Source organism: Plecotus auritus (genome assembly GCF_963455305.1).
Source record: "Plecotus auritus genome assembly, chromosome: 3".
In the NCBI taxonomy this organism is placed as follows: domain Eukaryota; kingdom Metazoa; phylum Chordata; class Mammalia; order Chiroptera; family Vespertilionidae; genus Plecotus; species Plecotus auritus.
This window is the reverse complement of record NC_137772.1, coordinates 86,761,972-86,783,378: the sequence shown is the minus strand read 5'-3', so window position 1 is coordinate 86,783,378 and position 21,407 is coordinate 86,761,972.

Below are 21,407 nucleotides of genomic sequence, written 5' to 3'. Positions count from 1 at the left end.
CACAGCGGGCCAATCCCTGCAGGCCATGCCCCCTGCAAGTGCACGAATCCCATGCACCAGGCCTCTAGTAATATAATAAAACTAGAAGCCCAGCATGTGATTGAAATCACATGAGGAGGCACCCCGCAGGCCGCCACGGGAGTCATGCTGGACCTGCACCACGGGCAACCGGGACCAGCACCTAACTTCCACCCCAGGTCCCCCCTACCCCCTTACCTGTGTCTGATCCAGGGCTGCCTGAGCCGGCACAGCGACTCGACCAACCCCAGAACCCCGCCCGGCCCCCCTGCCTGTGTCTGCTCCGGGCTGCCGGAGCTGCTGCACCGGCTCAGGCAGGCTTCCCATCTCTGTCTCCATCTCCACTCCTGGCCTCACCTGTGCGTGCAACCTCCTCCTGTCTGGTTGTTACCTGTTATGGCATCCCAGCCTAATTTGCATATTACCTCTTTATATGTATAGATAGGACAACTATAACAGTACTAGTGTCCTGGTGCATGGATTTGTGCACATTGAAAGGAAATTAATTAGAAGGTGGCCAGCAGGGCGGGACTGGGCAAGACAGGGTGGACACATCCTGGAGCCAACCTCCCACGGTCCCTCCCCGGCTGGCCACACCTGGGGCAGTACCGCAGCTCCAAAGGTGTTTGCGGAGTGAGTGGGATCTCTCCAGCATGTGGGGTCCTTCAGTTTGGCCTGCAGGGATCGGGCCGAAACTGGCTCTCTGACATCCCCCAAGGGATCCCAGATTGTGAGAGGGCGGTTCTCGGGTGAGGCACCCCAGTATCGGGCTCCCTCCTCTCTGGTTCCGGGTGCGTCACCTGAGAAATGCCACTGCCAAGTCACATGGCAGCTCCTGCATTGAGTGTCTGCCTCCTGGTGGTCAGTGCATGTCATAGCTACAGTCAGAGTGTCTACCCGTGGTGGTCATTGCATGTCATAGCTACTGGTCAGTTGGTTGGATGGTTGCTTAGCCTTTTATTTTTTTATTTTTTAATAAATCTTTATTGTTCAGATTATTACAGGTGTTCCTCTTTTTTTCCCCCATAGCTCCCCTCCACCTGATTCCCCACCCCACCGCATGCCCTTACCCCCCGCCACTGTCTTCATCCATAGGTGTGAGCTTTTTGTCCAATCTCTTCCCGCACCCCTCACACCCCCTTCCCCCTGAGAATTGTCAGTCCACTCCCTTTCTATGTCCCTGATTCTATTATATTCACCAGTCCATTCTGTTCTTCAGATTTTTTATTCACTTGATTTTTAGATTCACTTGTTGGTAGGTATGTATTTGATGTCATTTTGTTGTTCATAATCTTTATCTTTACCTTTTTCTTCTTCTTCCTCTTCTTAAAGAACACCCTTCAGCATTTCATGTAATCCTGGTTTGGTGGTGATGAACTCCTTTAGCTTTTTCTTGTCTGTGAAGCTCTTTATCTGACCTTCAATTCTGAATGATAGCTTTGCTGGGTAGAGCAATCTTGGTTGTAGGTTCTTGCTGTTCATCACTTTGAATATTTCTTGCCACTCCCTTCTGGCCTGCATAGTTTCTGCCGAGAAATCAGCTGACAGTCGTATGGGTGCTCCCTTGTAGGTAACTAACAGTTTTTCTCTTGCTGCTTTCAAGATTCTCTCTTTGTCTTTTGCCCTTGGAATTTTAATTATGATGTGTCTTGGTGTGATCCTCTTTGGATTCCTCTTGTATGGGGTTCTGTGTGCTTCCTGAACTTGTAAGTCTATTTCTTTCACCAGGTAGGGAAAGTTTTCTGTAATTATTTCTTCTAATAGGTTTTCAATATTTTGCTCTTTCTCTTCTTCTGGCACCCCAAAAATTCTGATGTTGGTACGCTTAAAGTTGTCCCAGAGGCTCCTTACACTATCTTCATATTTTTGTATTTTTTCTTTTTGTTTTTCTGGTTGGGTTGTTTTTTGTTTCCTCATATTTCAGATCTTTGGTTTGATTCTTGGGGTACGTTGATCTACAGTTGAGTTTCTGTATATTCTTTATTTCAGACAGTGTATGGTTAATTTCTGACTGGTCCTTTTCCATTTTTTTTGGCATTCTCATTAAGGTCCTTGAAGGTCTCACTAAGCTCCTCGGAGGTCTCATCAAGTTTCTCGGCGGTTTTTAGAAGATTATTGAGTAACCTTATAAATGTGGTTCTGAACTCTATGTCGTCCAGTAGTTTGCTTTCCTCCATTTCTCTCATTCGTGACATGTTTCTTTGTCTCCGCATTTTGCTGCTTCCTTGTGTTGATGGAGTGGCTTTGTGTGGTAGGTGACCTATAGGGGCCAGTAGCTCAGCCTCCCCAATCACCTGAGGTGGACGCCTTTGGTACACCCCTTTGTGGGCTGAGTGCAAAGTCTTGGTGTAGTTAAGCCTTGATTGCTGTTGGTACACTGGGAGGAATTGACCTCCAGGCCAATTGGCTGTGAGAACCCGCTGTGTCTATAATGGAAGAACTGCTGCGCTGGAGACACGCTTATGGTGCAGGACTTGTTTCAGTGGGGCTTTGGTGCTCACTGAGTCTGCCTCTTGAATGTGTCACTTATGGATGTGAGGAGTTGAAATCTGGTGTCTCACACTGACCACTAGGTACACTGGCTTCTGGATCTCTAATGGGGTGCAGGTCAGCTACTGTCTGAGGCCACCCAGCAGGAGCTACAGCAAGAACTACAGTTTTCTCTTCTTTGCTTGGGGTTTGGAGGTTTTGGAGCTGTCTGACCGGGGCTGCCAGTTTGCTAGGTTAAGCTGCGATAGGGCAGGCCATTCATATGCTAAAGCCGCTGCTTGGAGCTTGGGTGGGTTCGTAGATTGTGCAGGGCGGGGTCTCAGGGCGTGACTAGGCTAGGGCATGGCAAACAGCGATGGCTGCCAGTAAGCCAGCTCTGCGTCTCCGACCATGTCCCTGTGTCCCGCGCCCCAGCACAATAAACAATTGCTCCTGCGCGCAGCCCTGCAAGCAAGCCTCCCTCACTTTCCGACCCCACGGCAGACAGTCCAGCTTCTCCCCGTAGGAGTTTGGGTCCCCCGCGTCTCCCCAGAAACTGGAGTTCAGAGTAATCGGGAGCTTATCTCCCTTTGGGTTGAAAACAGTAGTGTTCCCAGTCACCCGTCGCCAGCCCAATTCGCGCGTCTCCGTACCTCAGCTTTTCAGCGCTTGTGCACCCCTCAATGCTGTTTGCTCTTTCCTTCTAGTTGTAGAACTTCCACTCAGCCAGCTTTCCCGTGGTTCTGGGTGATAGATGTTTTGTCTTTTAGTTGCAGTTTTGAAATTGCTGTGCGAGGCAGCAGTTTAGATGTTTACCTACGCCGCCATCTTGGATCTCCTCTCGCTTAGCCTTTTATATATAGAAATCCTATCTAATAAAAGAGTAACATGCAAATTAACTGTCACTTCATGATAAAAATGGCTGTGCCCACAGCTAATAAGGAGGGAATATGCAAATTGATGGGCCAAAATGGCGGCGCTGGCGGGAGCCACGGAGCCTGTAGAGACGGGGGAAGGCTTGGTGTCCTGGGTCGCCCCAGCACAGAGCGGGAGATGGGCTGGAAGGCTTGGTGTCCTGGGTTGCCCCAGGCAGAGTGGGAGATGGGCTGGAAGGCTTGGTGTCCTGGGTCGCCCCAGCGCAGAGTGGGAGATGGGCTGGAAGGCTTGGCATCTTGGGTCGCCCCAGCAACCAGGGGAGTTGGGGGGGAGGCTGAGCAGGAGAGTCGGGGGAAGGCTTGGCGTCCTGGATTGCCCCAAAGCAGAGCAGGAGATGGGTGGGAAGGCTTGGTGTCCTGGATTGCCCCAGCGATCCAGGATGCCAAGCCTGATGGGAGTGCTGAGCAGGAGAGTTGGGGGAAGGCTTGGCATCCTGGGTCGCCCCAGCGCAGAGTGGGAGATGGGCAGGAAGGCTTGGTGTCCTGGGTCACCCCAGCGACCTGGAGAGTGGGGGGAAGGCTGAGCAGAAGAATGGGGGGAAGGCTTGGTGTCCTGGATAGCCCCAGAGCAGACGGGAGATGGGTGGGAAGGCTTGGCATCCTGGGTCGCTGGGGAGGGCAGTTGGAGAGACCAGGCCTGCAGGGGAAGGCAGTTGGGGGGGGGGGGGGGACAGGGCTGCAGGGGAGGGCTGTTGGAGGGGACCAGGCCTGCAGGGGAGGACAGTTGAGGGGGGACCAGGCCTGAAGAGGAGGGCAGTTGCGGGGGGGGGGGGGGGAGGACTATGCCTGCAGGGGAGGGAAGTTGGGAGGGACCAGGCCTGCAGGGGAGGGCAGTTGGGGGGGGACCAGGCCTGCAGGTGAGGGCAGTTGGGGGCGACCAGGCCTGCAGGGGAAGACAGTTAAGGGTAACCAGGCTGGCAAGGGAGGGCAGTTAGGGGTTACCTGGGCCAGCAGGGGAGGGCAGTTGGGGGCGACCAGGCCTGTAGGGGAGGGCAGTTAGGGGCAACTGGGCCAGCAGGGGAGCAGTTAGGTGTTGATCAGGCTGGCAGGGGAGTGGTTAGGGGGTGATCAGGCTGGCAGGCAGAAGTGGTGAGGGGCAATCAGGCAGGCAGGCGAGCGGTTGGGAGCCAGCAGTCCTGGATTGTGAGAGGGATGTCCAACTGCCCATTTAGGCCCGATCCTGGTGGGATTGGGCCTAAATGGGCAGTCGGACATCTCTTGAGGGATCCCAGATTGGAGAGGGTGCAGGCAGGGCTGAGGTACACACCCCCACTCTCCATGCACAAATTTCGTGCACCGGGCCTCTAGTATTATAATAAAAGTTATGTGAATGTGATTTCTCAAAATATCTTATGGTACTGTACTCACCCTTCTTGTGATGATGTGAGATGATACAATGAGACAAAGTGAGGTGAATAATGTAGGCATTGTGATGTAGAATTAGGCTACTATAAGGGTTACTTGAACATAAAGCATTTCAATATCTTTTTTTTTAGTAGCAAACATTATTTTTTTGTTGATTTATTTTATTTTTTATTGTTTAAAGTATTACATATAGTAGTACATATTTCTCCTGTTTTTCCCCCCATTGACCTTCCCCCAGCCTCCCCTAGTCCCTGTCGCATGCCCTCATCCCCCCCCCCCCCACCGCCCCAGTGTCCAGTGTCCATTGGTTGTGCTTATATGCATGCATATAAGTCCTTTGGTTGATCTCTTTCCTCCCCTCTCCAACACTCCCCAGCCTTCCCGCTGTAATTTGACAGTCTGTTCGGTGCTTTACTGCCTCTGTATCTATCTTTTTGTTCATCAGGTTACAATGTTCTTTATATTCCATAAATGAGTGAGATCATGTGGTATTTTTCCTTCATTGCCTGGCTTATTTCACTTAACATAATGCTCTCCAGGTCCATCCATGCTGCTGCAAATGGTAAGAATTCCTTCTTTTTTATAGCAGCGTAGTATTCCATTGTGTAGATGTACCATAGTTTTCTAATCCACTCATCTGCTGATGGGCATTTAGGCTGTTTCCAAATCTTAGCTATGGTGAATTGTGCTACTATGAACATAGGGGTGCATATATCCTTTCTGATTGGTGTTTCTAGTTTCTTTGGATATATTCCTAGTAGTGGGATTACTGGGTCAAATGGGAGTTCCATATTTAGTTTTTTGAAGGCATTTCAATATCTTAACTTTGATAACCTAGATGGCTAAGTGACTAAACGGTTGGATATCATGTACAGCATGGACACACTAGACAAGGGTATGATTCACATCCTGGGCAGGACTGAGTAGGATGACTCAAGATTTCATCATGCAACTCAGAACAATATAAAACATATTAATGTCTTATTTCTGGAATTTTTATGTAATATTTTCAAGTCAAGGTTGACTTGAGTAACTGAAACCACAGAAAGCGAAACTGTGGATAAGACTTCTCTATTTAGTAATTCTTCTCAGGAGTTTCTTTTTTCTTGAGTAAAAAAGAGAGGGGTTATTATTTTAGACATTCCTCAGAGAGAAACTATATGCAGGAAAGATTACCTAAAATAGAGTCTTAAGACCAGTGGAGCCCAGCCAGCATCACTCAGTGGTTCAGCATCAACCTATGAACCAGGAGGTCACAGTCAGGGCACATGCCTGGGTTTTGGGCTCGATCCCCAGTAGGGAGTAATCAGGAAGCAGCTGATCAATGATTCTCTCTCATCTTTGATGTTTCTGTCTCTCACTCCTTCTCCCTTACACCCCAAAATCAATTAAAAAAAATACTTTAAAAAAATGACCAGAGGAATTATTTGGAGATAAAGATGAAAGAGAAATTTTGCCCCAATTTTTTATTTTAAAAAGCTTCAAGCACACAGAAAAGTTTTAAAAATAACTTTAAGAAACAGTTTAATGAACACTATGTATTCTAGATTCAACTATTATTACATTTTCCACATTTGTTTTTTTCTCTGTGTGCATATATACAAGCACACACACATGCACACATACAAACACATGGTGATTGTTACACTATTTTAAAGTTAGTTGCAGACCTCATAACTCTACTCCAAAATATTTCAGCATATCCTAAGAATAAGGACATTATCCTATAAAATGACTCCATTATACCTAATCTATCTGTATAAAAGCCCAGTGACCATTACAGCGGAATGACTGGAACCACCAGTGGCTATGATGTGCACTGCGGCAGCCAACCAGCCTGATCCAATCGCCACGCCCCCCTCAACCTCCCACCCCCACTCCCCCCCAGTTCCCCCCACCCCACCCCACCCCCGCCAGCCCGACCTTCAGTTGGCCCCCAACAGGAGGAGGAGCTGAAGCCGGGAGCAGCAGCTCCGCCGGAATTGTTGCGGGGGTGGCGGTGGCACCTGCGGCGCCTACACCGCAGACTTCCAAGCCCCAAGTCCTGGCGGGGCAGCAGCAGGGAACACTGGCCGGTCCAGCCACTGCACCTCCATCCTCCCAGCCACCGTCGCTGTGCCCAGGTACTGCCAGCCATGGCTATGCCACCCAATCCCCAAGAAGAGCTGCTGCCGCTGGCCAGCCCCAGGTCCCAGTGGTTTGGAGACCAGGAGGAAGGGGAGGACGAAGCGGTGACACCAAAAGGGGCAAGGCAGGTGCTGCAGGTGGGGGAGTCCAGCCGGGGGCTGGGTGCGGAGGTGGGGTGGCTAGGGAAGCGGCGCCCCGGGAACTGGGCTTGAACCCTGCCCAGCCGCTGACCGTTGCCATGGAAACTGCATCCACAGGTAAGGCAGGCGGATGGGCGGGCTCTGCAGCCCCGCAAATGGCGTCAGGGACCCGGGTCTCCAGACTGCCCCCTCCCTGCAGCGTGCCTTTGCACCTTCCTCTGCACCTCCCCACCTTGAACACCAATCTCCCCCCCCACACACACCCCCCTCCACGCCAGCTTCCACACGCACCCCGCTTCAACACAGGGGACTATAAATGTTAGCGGATCGGTGGAAAACCTAAATTTCATTTTCCCAAAGACTTGTACGAAAAGAAAATATTATAATTCTTTTATTTAATGATCATCATTATTTTGGCTTTTAAAATGGTCCTCAGAGGCAAACTGCAGCAACAGGCGCTGGATTGCCTGTGTACAAGTTTCTTCCTTCTGCCAAGGGGTTGGGGCTGTTAGGGGCCTCTTGGCTGGTTGCGATGATTTTGGGGGCATGTTTGCGCGCAGCATGCACACCAGTTACCGGGACGCTGACAACAAAGTGATGGGCAGACCCGCTGCCCCTAAACCCGGCTCTGTCCCAGGTAGAGATGTGACTTTAACTGGCCCTTACCGGTCCCCTGCATAAATTGCCACACCCTACTCCCTCATGGCTCCCCCTCCCATCCATTTCTCCCTCTCTCCTCACAGGAAACAGAAATTCCGGGGTGTGTATGCCTAACTCAGGAGAGACAGGGTTGCCAGAGGCCTGAGGGTTGCCTTTCATTCCCAGCTGCCCAGATGCAGGGAACACCGACTCTTGCAGGGAGCATTGAAACTTGCAACCCCTTCAAGTGGCCAGCCTGGCTGTGGTGTTACTGGACTTGGGTGGTGAGCGGGTGAGGTTTAGCTTACCAGCAGTCTGGACTCTCCCCGGCTTTTGAAAATTTCCCCGGGTTCAGCCTCCCTTTGCTTGACTCCTCTGCTTCCGATCCAGAGGGGCCAAGGGATCTGAGGCATCCTGGCCCAGGGTTGCGGGAGGCACGTTTGTGGAGGAGCCACTGACCCACTAGTGCTGTTTTTCTAGGGACTGGGGAAGAGGGTGCTGTGTTGTGTGCTCTGAGAAAGCTTTGTTTTGGTGGAATGGGAGTGTGTAGTTTTGTAAATGTAGCTTTCCAAGGCCTGGGGTGGCGGGTGCTCCCAGCGGAGGGGGAAGGCAGCAGGACTGGCCTTTGCGCTCTTGGCAGCTGATTTAGGGGAACCCCTTTCTTAAGCCACCACCTCTTACTGGTCATGTGGTGTGGCCTTAGGCAGCTTTAACTCTGCTCCAGTACAAGATTTGAGCTGAGAGAAGGAGGCTTAGGGAATGCATTGAATAAAATGGCAACATTCTGAAGGGAAGAGAAAAAGCAACCATCTTAAAAGCAAAAAAAGAAAAGACTTAAATCTGAAAAACCCATTTGTCCTATGTTAATTATTATATGAGTGGGTGGGGGTGGAGGGTGAGGGGAGAGGATAAGACTAAGAGGGCTGGCTAGCCTTTCTTTCAACTTCTTCATCTAAGTGAAAACAAAACTCTTTATCATTGCACATTAATATGGCAAAAGACAATCCTAATATATAAAACAGCTAGGTGCTGTCACAGCCGAACAGACGACGGGTCCCTTCCCCGCCCCCTCCCCCCCACCTTCAGCCCGCAGGCTCCCATTGCTGGATGGCCAACGGAGAGCCACCGGGAACCGGGCTGGGCGACAGCGGAGCGGGACTGGGGATTGGCGAGTGGGTGCAAGGCAGACCTCCTGGTTCCTCCCCGCCAGTCAGCAAGCTCCAATCAATCCTCAGTTTCTTCTGAAAGAAATGTGGTGCCTCCACTGCGCAGCCTCCCAGGACGTGGACTCACCGCTGTGAGAGGCTCCAGAGCCGAGACTTCAACAAGGACTTCAGTGCCTCCTCAGGGAAAAACTGCCACCTTCCTATTCCACAGCTGCTTCCGTGTCTGTAAGAAACTGTGCATGCTCCTCCCTGGTCTCTGAGTCATAAGGCCGCTTCCCTGGATGTTCCTCAGAATGCACTGCTCAATAACCATCTATACTAATAGAAGGGTAATATGCTAATTAGACCGGGTGACCAGACATCTTTCGGAAGTCCAACTTCCTTCCGGACAAAGCCACAGAGGTGGGGGCCAAGGCGGTTCTGCGATGGAGGTTGGGCCAGTGCAGGGAGGGAGGGAGGGAGGGCGGGGCAGGAGCAAGGGGGAAGCCCCAGTTCCCTGCACCTACTTGCACAGGCATAGCCCTTCCTGGTATTATGATAAAAAGAGCTGTGTTTTTCTAACTCTGTCCACGTAAAGGAAACAAGTGTCTGTTGACTTCCGATCTTACTCTCCGAGCCCCCAGTTAATCCCTCTGGATGCATCATATCCAACCTCCAAAGGATCCAAGGGGCAGGTTCAACCTTTGTTCCATAGGTGAGGAAACTGACCAATAAACACATGTGTCTCATGTCTCAGTGTCAATTCCCAGGGAAATCTCCAGGTAATAACTCACATTCTATATCTAAGGGTATATTTTCTTCTGTGTTCATGTTTAATTCAACCCCAGGGATCAAATAATACAATAAAGAATAAAATGAGTTCAGAGGGCTCAGCATTGTATTCCCAGGGCCTTTGGTCCCATACAAACCGTAGAGCTCAGTTATCCTGAGATGAAAGAAAAGGGAAGAAACATGAAAGGTTTCCCAGCTCAGTCACAGAGACATCTCATAGCCACATACTAAGGACACAACATTAACTTAAGGGTGGAAAGGACACAAAAGGAATAGAAGATGGAGCCATTTCCATTCAGATTCAAACCAAGTTAACGAGGCAGAAGAAACACTGGACGCCATGGAAGAATAAGATGAAATGGTCCGGTAGGGAGTGTCACAGACCTCGCAGGGACAGCACCTGGGGCTCCAGACATGACGGGAGGAGGGAGGGGGCTGGGTGAGAGGAAGTGCATGGAAAGGCCTGGGAGTAGGAACAAGAGGGTGATATGTGGAAGGTGGGCCCCACCAGGTGATGACAGAAGGCAAGCCTGCCAGAGGAGGCCAAGTGCCCTCACCTCTGCTGAGGGGTGCATGCATCTGTCCTGGGAGCTGCGGCTGATGGAGAGGGAGGCTATGACTCTATGTGGATGAGTTGCCAATGAGAGCCTCCCTGCAGCCACAGTACTCGGTGTTCTCAACACAGCGGGAGCACAGGATCATGTACACAACGTCACGAAAGAAAAAGCATCCTATTCCCAACTTATTCACAGACTTCTATTTCTGGTATCTATATTCCCAATGTGTCCACAAGTACATTTGGAAAAAGAAAAAAGATTTGTACGTGATATGACTGCATCTTTAGAAAACCCAAGTGATCACAATCAGAGCACTTTTAGCACCTAATGAGCCAAATACACTGATGAACAAAAATAGACCCAGAGACACAGACCCATGAACAGACTGTGGAACCTCAGAGGGAAGGTGGGGGAGGGTGGGTGGGTGGGAAGAGATCAATCAATGGCCTGTGTGGGTATATGCATCACCCCTGGACACACAATGGGGTGGTGAGGGCCTGGGGGGGTGGGGGTTGTAGGCTGGAAAAGGTTAATGGGAAGAAAGGGGACCTATGTAAACCTTTCAACAATAAATATTTAATAAAAAGAGTAAAAAATAAAAAAGTAAAAGAAAATAAAAGCCAAGAATAACTGCCCTGGCCAGGTGGCTCTGTTGGTTGGAGCTTCGTCCTGTACATTGAAAGGTTGCAGGTTTGAACCTGTGTCAGGGTGTGTGCGGGAGGCCACTGAGCAAGTGGTGCCTGGAGGAGGGAGGCTCCTCGGACCTAAACACAGTCCAGGCCTCACCCATGAGCCCAGGCCTGTCCTGTGCTGAGTGAGACCGGACCTCCCAGCTTCCTGTCAAGTCCTTGGTCTCTGAGTCATAAGACCGCTTCCCCATGTTCCCCAGAATGCACTGCTCAGTAACCATCTATACTAATAGAAGGGTAATATGCTAATTAGACCGGGTGACTGGACATCTTTCGGACATCCAACTTCCTTCCGGACAAAGCCACAGAGGTGGGGGCTGAGGCAGAGGCAGTTAGGGGCGATCAGACGGGCGGGGGAGGGCAGTTGGGGGCCATCAGGCTGGCAGGGCAGTTGGGGGCTATCAGGTTGGCAGGGGAGCAGTTAGGTGGCGATCACGCTGGCAGGCAGGTAAGCAGTTAGGAGCCAGCGGTCCCGGATTGCGAGAGGGATGGGTCCTAAACTGGCAGTCGAACATCCCCCGATGGGTCCCAGATTGGAGAGGGTGCAGGCCAGGCTGAGGGACCTCCCCAGTGCATGTATTTCATGCACTGGACCTCTAGTCCTAAATAATAAAAGCCAAGTGACTGAAACGGCGGAATGACCAGAGGCCAGAATGACCAGAAGCCTCAACGATAGCGGCCCATTGCCTCAGCCACCCCCACCCCCCAGCAGAGACCCCCCCCACCCCGATCTGGGGCCCCCATCAGGGCAGGCCAGCTGGCCCCCACCTGTGTACTGGGCCTCTATCCTATATAATAAAAGCATAATATGCAAATTGATCCTAATGGTGGAACGACCAGAATGACCGCTCGACCAGTCACTATGAGGCACACTGACCACCTCTTGGTCCCTTTCCCTGGCTGGCAGGCTCTGATTGTCCAATTGTGAATGGGGAACCGGGGTGGGTGGAAGTGGGGGGGGCGGGGCCGGCTGCAGGCAGCCGGGGAAGATGGCCCTGATCGCAGGCCAGACTTAGGGACCATATCCATGCACAAATTTTGTGCGCTGAGCCTCTAGTAGGTGAATAAAGGTACCTTTTTTTTGTTGGGTTATCATTACCATTCTTTGATGAGGGTAGCTCATGGTTCCGAACCTTTATCCACCATCATCAAAGTAAATTATTTCTTTATAGACATGGCCTACCTCCCATTAGTGTCATCAGGATCGGGTGGATTAGGGAAAGGAAGCCAAGTGCCCAGTGCTCAGTAATACTATCCACTAAAATGAGTTGCTATTTATACAATGGTTACAACTCCAGCTGTCACAAACCAGGCACTTGCAATTTTCAACATCATTATCATCATTATTGTAGAAATATTGTACTTCGTTAGCTGTCATAGGGGTTTCCTATCCTAGGCAACAAATCTATATAAAAACGTAATATACAAAGTGTCCCCTTGGGAGTTTGACTCATTGGGAGTTCGCTCGCTAACTATGACATGCACTGACCACCAGGGGCAGCATGGAACAAAGGGAGGCTCCGGCTGGCAGCCGGGGAAGGGAGGCCCCAGCCGGCAGCCAGAATGCCCCATCAGCCCTGATCACCGGCCAAGTGTAGGGACCCTACCCGTGCATGAATTTCATGCACTGGGCCTGTGGTTGTATAATAATAATATTATTGTAATTGTATAATATGTTCTAATAGCTATTACATATTAAATTTTCTTTCATTATTCCCAAAATATCTTTTTTGAGCTGTTTTTGTTTGTTAGTTTTGACCAATCTAGGATCCAACCAAGATCACACATTTTGGTTGTATTGCTTTAGTTTTTGGATTAATCCCTCAACTTTTTTTCCATATGACATTGACCTTTTGCAGAGTCCCACAAGGTGGTTTTATGGGAATGGCCTACATTCTAGATTTGTCTGGCTGCTTCTTCATGCTCTTGATAACTTTCATCCATCTCCTTAATGCACTATAAAATTAAGTCTAAAGATTAATTAAATTTAGATTAAACATATTTGGCAAGACTACTTCAAAGGTGATGTAAAATTTATACTGTATTATATTTGCAAGTTCCACTATTTGTGATGCTAAGTTTGTTAGCTCAAATCTCTCCATTGTAATGGTACATGTTTTCTTTAATAAATTATTATGCAATCTTTGCAGTAACACTTTGGGTTCATATAAACATTTGGTTCTTCATTGTGCTAGGCAGCTTCTGAGATGACCCTTGAGATCCCTGTTCCTGGCATTCATCCATTGTATAATCTCCCCTTGAATGTGGACTGGATATATTGATTCTCTAACAAATAGAATAGATAGAAGTGGTATGATTATCACTTCTAAATATCTATACTAATAAAAGGGTAATATGCTAATTAGACCAGATGTCCTCCCAGACAAAACCATGGTGGCGGGGCGAGGCAGAGGCAGTTAGGGGCAATCAGGCAGGCAGGCAGAGTGGTTAGGGCTGATCAGGCAGGCAGGCAAGCAAACAGTTAGGAGCCAGCGGTCCTGGCCGGGCTGAGTGACAAACATCCCCCGCCCTGTGTATGAATTTTGTATGGGTTCACTTATATACAAAATCTAAAAATAAAAACAAACAACAAAACAGACTGGTAGAAATAGAGACCAAAAAGATGGTTACCATAAGGGAAGGGGTGGAGAATGGGTGAAAAGGGGAAGGGAAATATAGTCAATAATATTGTGATAAGTTTGCAAGGTGACAGATGATTACTGGAATTGATGGGGTAATCACATAGTAAGGCATAAAAGTCACTATATTATGCATCTGAAACTAATATAACCAATATAAAATTGTATACCAAGTATACTTAAATTAAAAGTTATTTTTTGCCCTAGCTGGTTTGGCTCAGTCGATAGAGTGTCAGCCTGCAGATCAGAGGGTCCCAGGTTTGATTCCGGTCAAGGGCACATGCCCTGGTTGCACACTCAATCTTCAATAGGGGGCATACAGGAGGCATCTCTCATTGATGTTTCTATCCTTCCTTCCTCTCTGAAATAAATAAAAGTATATATTTTTTAAATTTTTTTTTAAGCCCTAACCGGTTTGGCTCAGTGGATAGAGCGTCAGCCTGCGGACTCAAGGGTCCCGGGTTCGATTCCGGTCAAGGGCATGTACCTTGGTTGCGGGCACATCCCCAGTAGGAGGTGTGCAGGAGGCAGCTGATCGATGTTTCTCTCTCATCGATGTTTCTAACTCTCTATCTCTCTCCCTTCCTCTCTGTGAAAAATCAATAAAATATATATTAAAAAAAATTTTTTTTTTAATTCTACCTTTTTCAGGAAATGCTAAACCTCTAAACATGATTTCTGCAAAAAAAATAATAAGAAGAAAGAAGTGAACTATTGTAAAAGGAAAAGCAAGAGAAGGGGGAATTGATTTGTTACCATTCAATCATTTGATGACCAGTGTAAACATTCTGTGCATGCCAAAGAAGGGAAGACTGTAAGAGGGAAAAGGGGGCTTCCAAAATGGCTGCAAAGTAGGTGAAAGCTACACTCTCCTGTTCCCAACCCCAAACCCGATTTAAAGCTAGATTATAGAACAATTAACCTGTATAGCCAAGCAAAAGATAGCTGAACTGAAATATAAACAAGGACTTACAGAAGCCACGTAGAGACTGGTAAGATGGGAGGAGACACAGAAAGGGCTGGTCCCCTACACCCATGTGTGGTGGCTGAGAAGGCAAAGGGATATCTCAGCTGCAAAACTCAACTCAGGAGTGTGGGGTTTCAACCCCATGTAGGGATCCCCAACCCAGAGCAACACAGATGGGAAGAGGAGCCCACATTGCATCTGGTGGTGAAAATCAATGGAGTTTCAGTCTGCCTGGGAGAGAAGGGAGTCTGCTAGAAACCCAGACACCACCTTCCGAGAGTCGAGCATTCCTATTGTCACAGCACCAACCTGTGGAGTGCACTGCCCAGTTTTCCAACTACCAGTGAAACCTCTCTGCCATGTGTGGGTCCTGCAGAGAACTGCACCCTGCAGGGACTTTGGGGGTGATCTTTTTCTGCAGAAGCTCTTGGCATAAGCTCAGGCAGTGACCAAACTCTGTAACTCTGGAAAAGGGAATCATTCTTCCCCACCTCTAGTGCACAGCCGACATCCACCACCACCTATTGGTCACTTGGCCTGCCCTACCACTCTGTAGTCCTGCCCTACAGAATTCAGTCCCACCAGGGGATCGGAGTGCTGTGCAGAGCTGTGATTTTCAGAGCATCATCTCCCAGGGAGTCTTATTGTCTGGGAATCAGAAAGGCAAGTGCTAGGTTGTATGACTACATTGCAGAGGAAGCTGCGGGGGAGGGGGGCACTCCTATCTATCCTCTGAGCTCAGCATGTGCTATCCCGGGAAGAGAAATAAGTGCCCACCCTCTTCCTAAAGGCTTGTCAGCACTACCTCCAATGGGAGAATATTTGGATCCACCCCATGCCCACCCCCCATACACACTTGGTGCCCCTGCCCGGCTGAGCTCAGAGCTGCGATATTCAGAGTATATCTCCTTCAAAGGCTATTGTCTGGGAATGGTACAACATGCTTGGCCCCTCCTGGGGGCTCAGGCAGCACCAACCCCAATGGGAGACTCTTTTGATCTGTTCCCCTCAAGTCCCAGTGGCTCTGCCCCACTGAATTTGTTCCTATAGAGGGGCTGGCTGGCTGCACCCAACCTGACCTATGGCACACTTCTCTTGGGGGAGCTCGAGTTGAAGAATCTGGCAGAGACTAATTAGTTTGGCTCTGGAGTAGGGGCCACTTTCCTTTCATTGAGTGCCTGACTATGCAGCCCCTAAGTAGAAGACTCAATAGCCCTGTCCTCTCAACCCTGGTTACTCCATCCTACCAAGCTCCCAACCTGTGTAAGGGTCTGTGGGTCACAGCCATCCTGGGCCCACTCTGCAGTCTTTCTTTGAAATGCTCTGGAAGAAGACCAGGTAACCTTAGAGAGAGGCAGACTAGCTGACAGGTAAAGGTGGACCTCAGGGAGCCTCAGATCTTTCACAGATCTGCCACCCTCTCTAAGCTGGAGGAAGTCGACCCTTGTACACAGATAAGCCCCTCTCATGTACACCTAGGTCCAGTAGACATAACCACAAACAGTGGATAGTGTGGAAGCTCCAGACAGGTAGCCCAGGGCCGGTTACACACAATGTCTGACACTGACCTATATCTGAACCCTGCCCAAGTGGACCCAGATCCAACACTACCAGTGGTGGGCTTCAGACTACTCCAGAACTCGGCCCAACTATCCACACAAGTGGCTCACCCAATGGGGATTCCAGCAGGTACCAGGCCCAGCTAGGAACAATTCCCCCTTGGGGGCAGCCCCTGCATAGCAACTTATACACAGAGATCAAAGTTTATCCTTATAGTCAGCCAGCTTGAAGGGTTAACTCCACCCATGAAAGGGCCACCAGCATTCAAGATTCAACTAAAACAGGAGGGTGCACATAACCCATAAGGAACATTCCTGGAGCATAGAGCTCAGATGATCTGGAAGATTGTACCACTGAACCCAACAAGATACTTAGAACATAAAGCTATCATAACAAGTTTGGGAGTCATAGCAGATCTACCTAACACACAGAGATGAACTGAGGAGAGAAAGAAATACGCCCCAAAATAAAAGAATAAGAGAAATCCCCAGAAAAAAAATTAAATAGAAAAAAACAAAATACCAAATGCAAAGTTTAAAACAATGGTTTTAAGGATGATCAAGAATCTTAGAAGAAGAATGGATGATCTCAGGGAGAACTTAAACAAAGAGACAGTAAGTACTATAAAGGACATAGAAACCATAGGAAAAAACACAACACCATGGAAGGTTTCAACAGTAGACTAGAAGAAGCTGAGGACCAAATCAGCGAGTTAGAAGGCAAGGTAGGAAAAAACAACCCCTAAACAGAGCAGCAACAGGAAAAAAAATAAAATAAAAACCAGGGAACTTTGGGACAACATGAAATGAAACAACATCCACATAATAGGGGTGCCAGAAGGAAAGGAAGCAGAGCAAGGAATAGAAAACCTGTTTGAAGAAATAATGACAGAAAATTTCCCTGACTTTGGGAAGAAAAAAGTCACACAAATCCCAATAAGCACAGAGAATCCCAATCAAGATGAACCCAAAAAAGACCTACACCAAGACACATCATAATTAAATTGGCAAATGTTAAAGACAAAGTAAGAATTTTTTTTTTAATATATTTTATTGATTTTTTTACAGAGAGGAAGGAAGAGGGATAGAGAGTTAGAAACATCGATGAGAGAGAAACATCGATCAGCTGCCTCCTGCACACCTCCTACTGGGGATGTGCCCGCAACCAAGTTACGTGCCCTTGACCAGAATTGAACCTGGGACCTTTCAGTCTGCAGGCTAACGCTCTATCCACTGAGCCAAACTGGTTTTGGCCAAAGTAAGAATTTTAAAGGCTGCAAGAGAGAGACAGAAAGTTACTATAAGTGATTTCTCAACAGAAACACATCAGGTGTGAAGTATACAAAGTGATGAAAAGCAAGGATTTGAATCCAAGAATACGCTATCCAGCAAGGCTACAATTCAAAATTGAAGGTGAAATCAGGAGCTTCACAGACATAAAAAGGCTAAGGGAGTTTATTACCACCAAATCAACAATGCAAGAAATGCTAAAGGACTGTTGTAAAAGGAAGAAATAGAAAGGGAGAACGGTACACAGGCATAAAGAATAAAAAATGGCAACAAGCAAGTACCTATCCTATATAATAAAAGCCTAATATGCAAATTGTCCCCTCGACCAGAGTTCTGCTGGGAGTTCAATCACTGGACCAGTAGCTATGATGCGCACTGACCATCAGGGAGCAGACCTTCTAACTGGTAGGTTAGCTTGCTGCAGGTGCTGGTGGGATGGACTGGAAAGTGAGGCATGAGGTGAGAGCCAACAGGAAGCTCCCAGGGTTTGGTCTGATCCCTGGGCAGAGGCGGGTGGGGTGGGAACCAGGAGGGACCGGGTGGCGCAGGACCAAGTGATCTGAGAGCTGTGGACTGCGTAGCCCTCCGCAGCCTGTGGTTTTCTCAGTGTGCAATTTATAATCTTCAGAGCTGCTTCTTTTTATTTGTTAAATTTCACTAACTACTCCAGGAGAGTAGGTAGCACTATTACAGGGGGGTGGGGGGGGGGGGCAGGCCAGGTGCACCTGCCAGAGGCGGAGGGGTGATCTCAGGCTCCTGGGGACACAGCAGAGGGGAAGGTGGGGCTGAGTCAGAGAAATCTAGTCCAAAACTTGAAAGGAAGCGGGAGGCAGCGAGGGGCGGAGGGCAACAACTGCTCAGGAGGCTAGAAAAGTTGCTGGGTAGGGGCAGCCGAGGAGCCCTGTGCCTCTCCCACAGGATAGGCTCCACATCCCTCCCTTCTCCTCCCTGTGACTCTTCACCCCAGCTCTCCTCTGAGGCCCTGCTCCACCGCACAGCCCCGCCCCCTCCCCCCAACAGCCTTTGGGGAGCTCCGCCCCCAGAGGAGAAAGGGGGAGGCTGCAGACAGGAGGTCTCAGGAGGAGGGGGCAGAGCAGGGCCCACCAAGTTAGATGGAGGGGAAGGAGGGAGAAGCCCCACAGGTCTGGGGACAGAGATGGGCGGGGAAGGTGGGCCATGTGGAAGCATCACTCTTGGTTGAAGCAGAAATCCTGATCCCATTTTAAAGACCCCAGCAGAGTGTGTAGGGGGAGCAAAGACAAAAGAGGGTGTGTGGGGACTGGATGGATGGAGAGTAGCAATGTTTGATTCATGGCCGATTTATTTTTATTTTTGTTAATATATTTTTATTGATTTCAGAGAAGAAGGCAGAGGGAGAGAGAGATAGAAACCTCAATGGTGAGAGAGAATCACTGATAGGCTGCTTCCTGCGTGCCCCCACTGGAGACTGAGCCTGCAACTCAGGCATGTGCCCTTGACCAGAATCAAACCCATGACCCTTTAGTCTGTAGGCCAACACTCTATCCACTGAGCCAAACTGGCTAGGGCTCTCATCTAAGTTTTTTTTAATTGATTAGGCCTATTTAATATTCTTGAAAATTACCTGGAAATCTTTGCCAAATAATAATTAATAAGAAGAACTCTATTCTATTTATATATACATAGTTTATTAAAATAGATGTTCTAGAAACTTCAGTCTACTCTAGGAAGGAACTTGCAAAGATTCAGAGCCAAGTTCAAACTGAAAACTCTCAGGGGTAACTCTCAGTGATTTCAGGCAAGCCAAAAATGATAGTTACCTGTGAGGACTTCTCATAGTGATATTCTGGGTGTTTTTGGTCCACACAGTGGGGCATTTGTGAATTGTTTCCAGTACTCAATACACACTTCCAATAAGCCATGCACAATGTTTTTTGTTGTTCTTGTTATTGTTTTGAATCCTCACCCGAGAATATGTTTCTATTGATTTTTAGGGAGAGTATAAGAGAGAGGGAAATACAGAGAGAAACATCAATGTGAGAGAAACATCAATGTGAGAGAAACACATCGATTGGTTGCCTCCTGCATGAGCCCTGACCAGGGCCTGGCCAGGGGAGGAACCTGCAACCACATACATGCCGTTGACCGGAATCAAACCCGAGACCTTTTTATCTGCAGGCCAGTACTATATCCACTGGGCCAAACTGGCTAGGGCCATGTGCAATGTTTTTAAATCTTGCATATTATTTGTTCTTCATATATTAAAACTAGTGGCCTGGTGCACAAAATCCATGCACATTAAAAGGGATTTAATTAGAGGAAATATTTTAATATTGCTATTTGCCCTTTCTCTATAATAGAGTGTCCGGCTGGCCCCATCCCCATTGGGTGACACCAAGACCCGGCTGGCCCCACCCCTGTCAAATCTTGCCAGGCAGGGGACACAGCCTCATGTCCCAGCGCCTGGGCTGGGGGACATGGCCTCAGGTCCCCTGGCCCCAGCGCTGGGGCGGAGGGGAGGGGGGTGCAGCCTCAGGTCCCCTTGCCCTGAACCGCGCCACACAGCCTCACCCAGACCCACCTAGCCGCAGGACCCATCAATTTACCTCCTGGTGACCGGACGTTTGGTCATTACGGATGAAAACAAAGTCATGCATTTAAGCATGCACATTCATTTTCAATGCCTAATTTGTCTACATTCTCTAAATTGCAAAATAAATAAGATCTTCAGCCAGATAGCATCATAATGCCAAGTTGTTTATATAATGACACATACCATTCTCTCCACTCAGTATGCTCCATTTGAATGGATTAAATGTATGTGATTCATATGAAAGGCATTGCTGCTTGCTCTTAATAGAGGAAGCATTAGCTCATTACCTGACGCCATAAAGTGGTTTAAATGGCGTATACTGACTTGAAGAACAGAAGGAAAAATAACAAAAAAGAAAAAACAAAACAAAAAACGTTCAGTGCTGTGGATGGCAGAATCCTCTCTCTTTCCCTTTGTTTTTTTCCTGCTTTTCCCATGAACCCTATTTGCGCTCTGCCTCAAAATCAACACAGAAGATAAAATCAGATGCTGTAATCTGCATTTTATAGTGCCATTTGAGTACAAAGAGGTGTTTTTCAATCTTTTCTTTTCTTTTTTTTTCTTAATCAATGTAGCTCAAACTTGCTCCCAATGTTCCAGGAGCCAGGTCAACATGGCTGTGTGGACACACCTTTGCTAGGTGCTGTCAGGTTTCAGGGCTGGGGCAGGGAACACGCCAGGTGTTGCTGGAAATGAATCAGCTCTCTTCTCTACATAGCAGGAGTCTTTTCATTATAAAACTAGTGGCCCGGTGCATGAAATTCGTGCACATTAAAAGGGGATTAATTAGAGGAAATAATTTAATATTGCTACTTGCCCTTTCTCTATAATAGAAGTGTCAGAGATGAAAGAAAATTAGTAAAATGTATATGAAAACCTTCCTCCTGTCAGAGTCTGGGGCACACCACAGGACCCAGAGTCAAGTCCCTGTCCACCCACATGCGCCTCAAAATCACGTGAAACCCAGACCCGGCCGCCGCCCCCGCTCATTGGGATAGATCCAGACCTGGCCAGTCCCACCCTTGTCAAGCCCTGCAGGGCAGGGAACGTAGCCTCAGGTCCCCTGGCCTGGCGCCAGGATGGGGGGCGTGGCCTGAGGTCCCCCAGCCCAGACCGGGGTGGGGGGGGTGTGCCTTGAGGTCCCCCCATCAAGCCCTGCCAGGTGTGGGACATGGCCTGAGATCCCCTGTCAAGCCCCGCTGGGTGGGAGGCATGGCCTGAGGTCCCCTGTCAAGCCCGCTGGGTGGGGGGCATGGCCTGAGGTCCCCCATCAAGCCCCTCCATGCGGGGGGAGGGGGGGGTGCAGACTCAGGTCCCCCGGCCCGGCACTGGGAGGGAGGAACAGCCTCAGGTCCCCTGTAAAGCCCCATCGGCAGTGGGGTGCAGCCTCAGGTTCCTCCTGGGCGGGGGGCATGGCCTGAGTTACCCTGTCCCAGCACTGGGGGTGCACCTTGAGGTCCCCTGTCAAGCCCCGTCAGGCAGAGGGGCACAGCCTCAGGTCCCC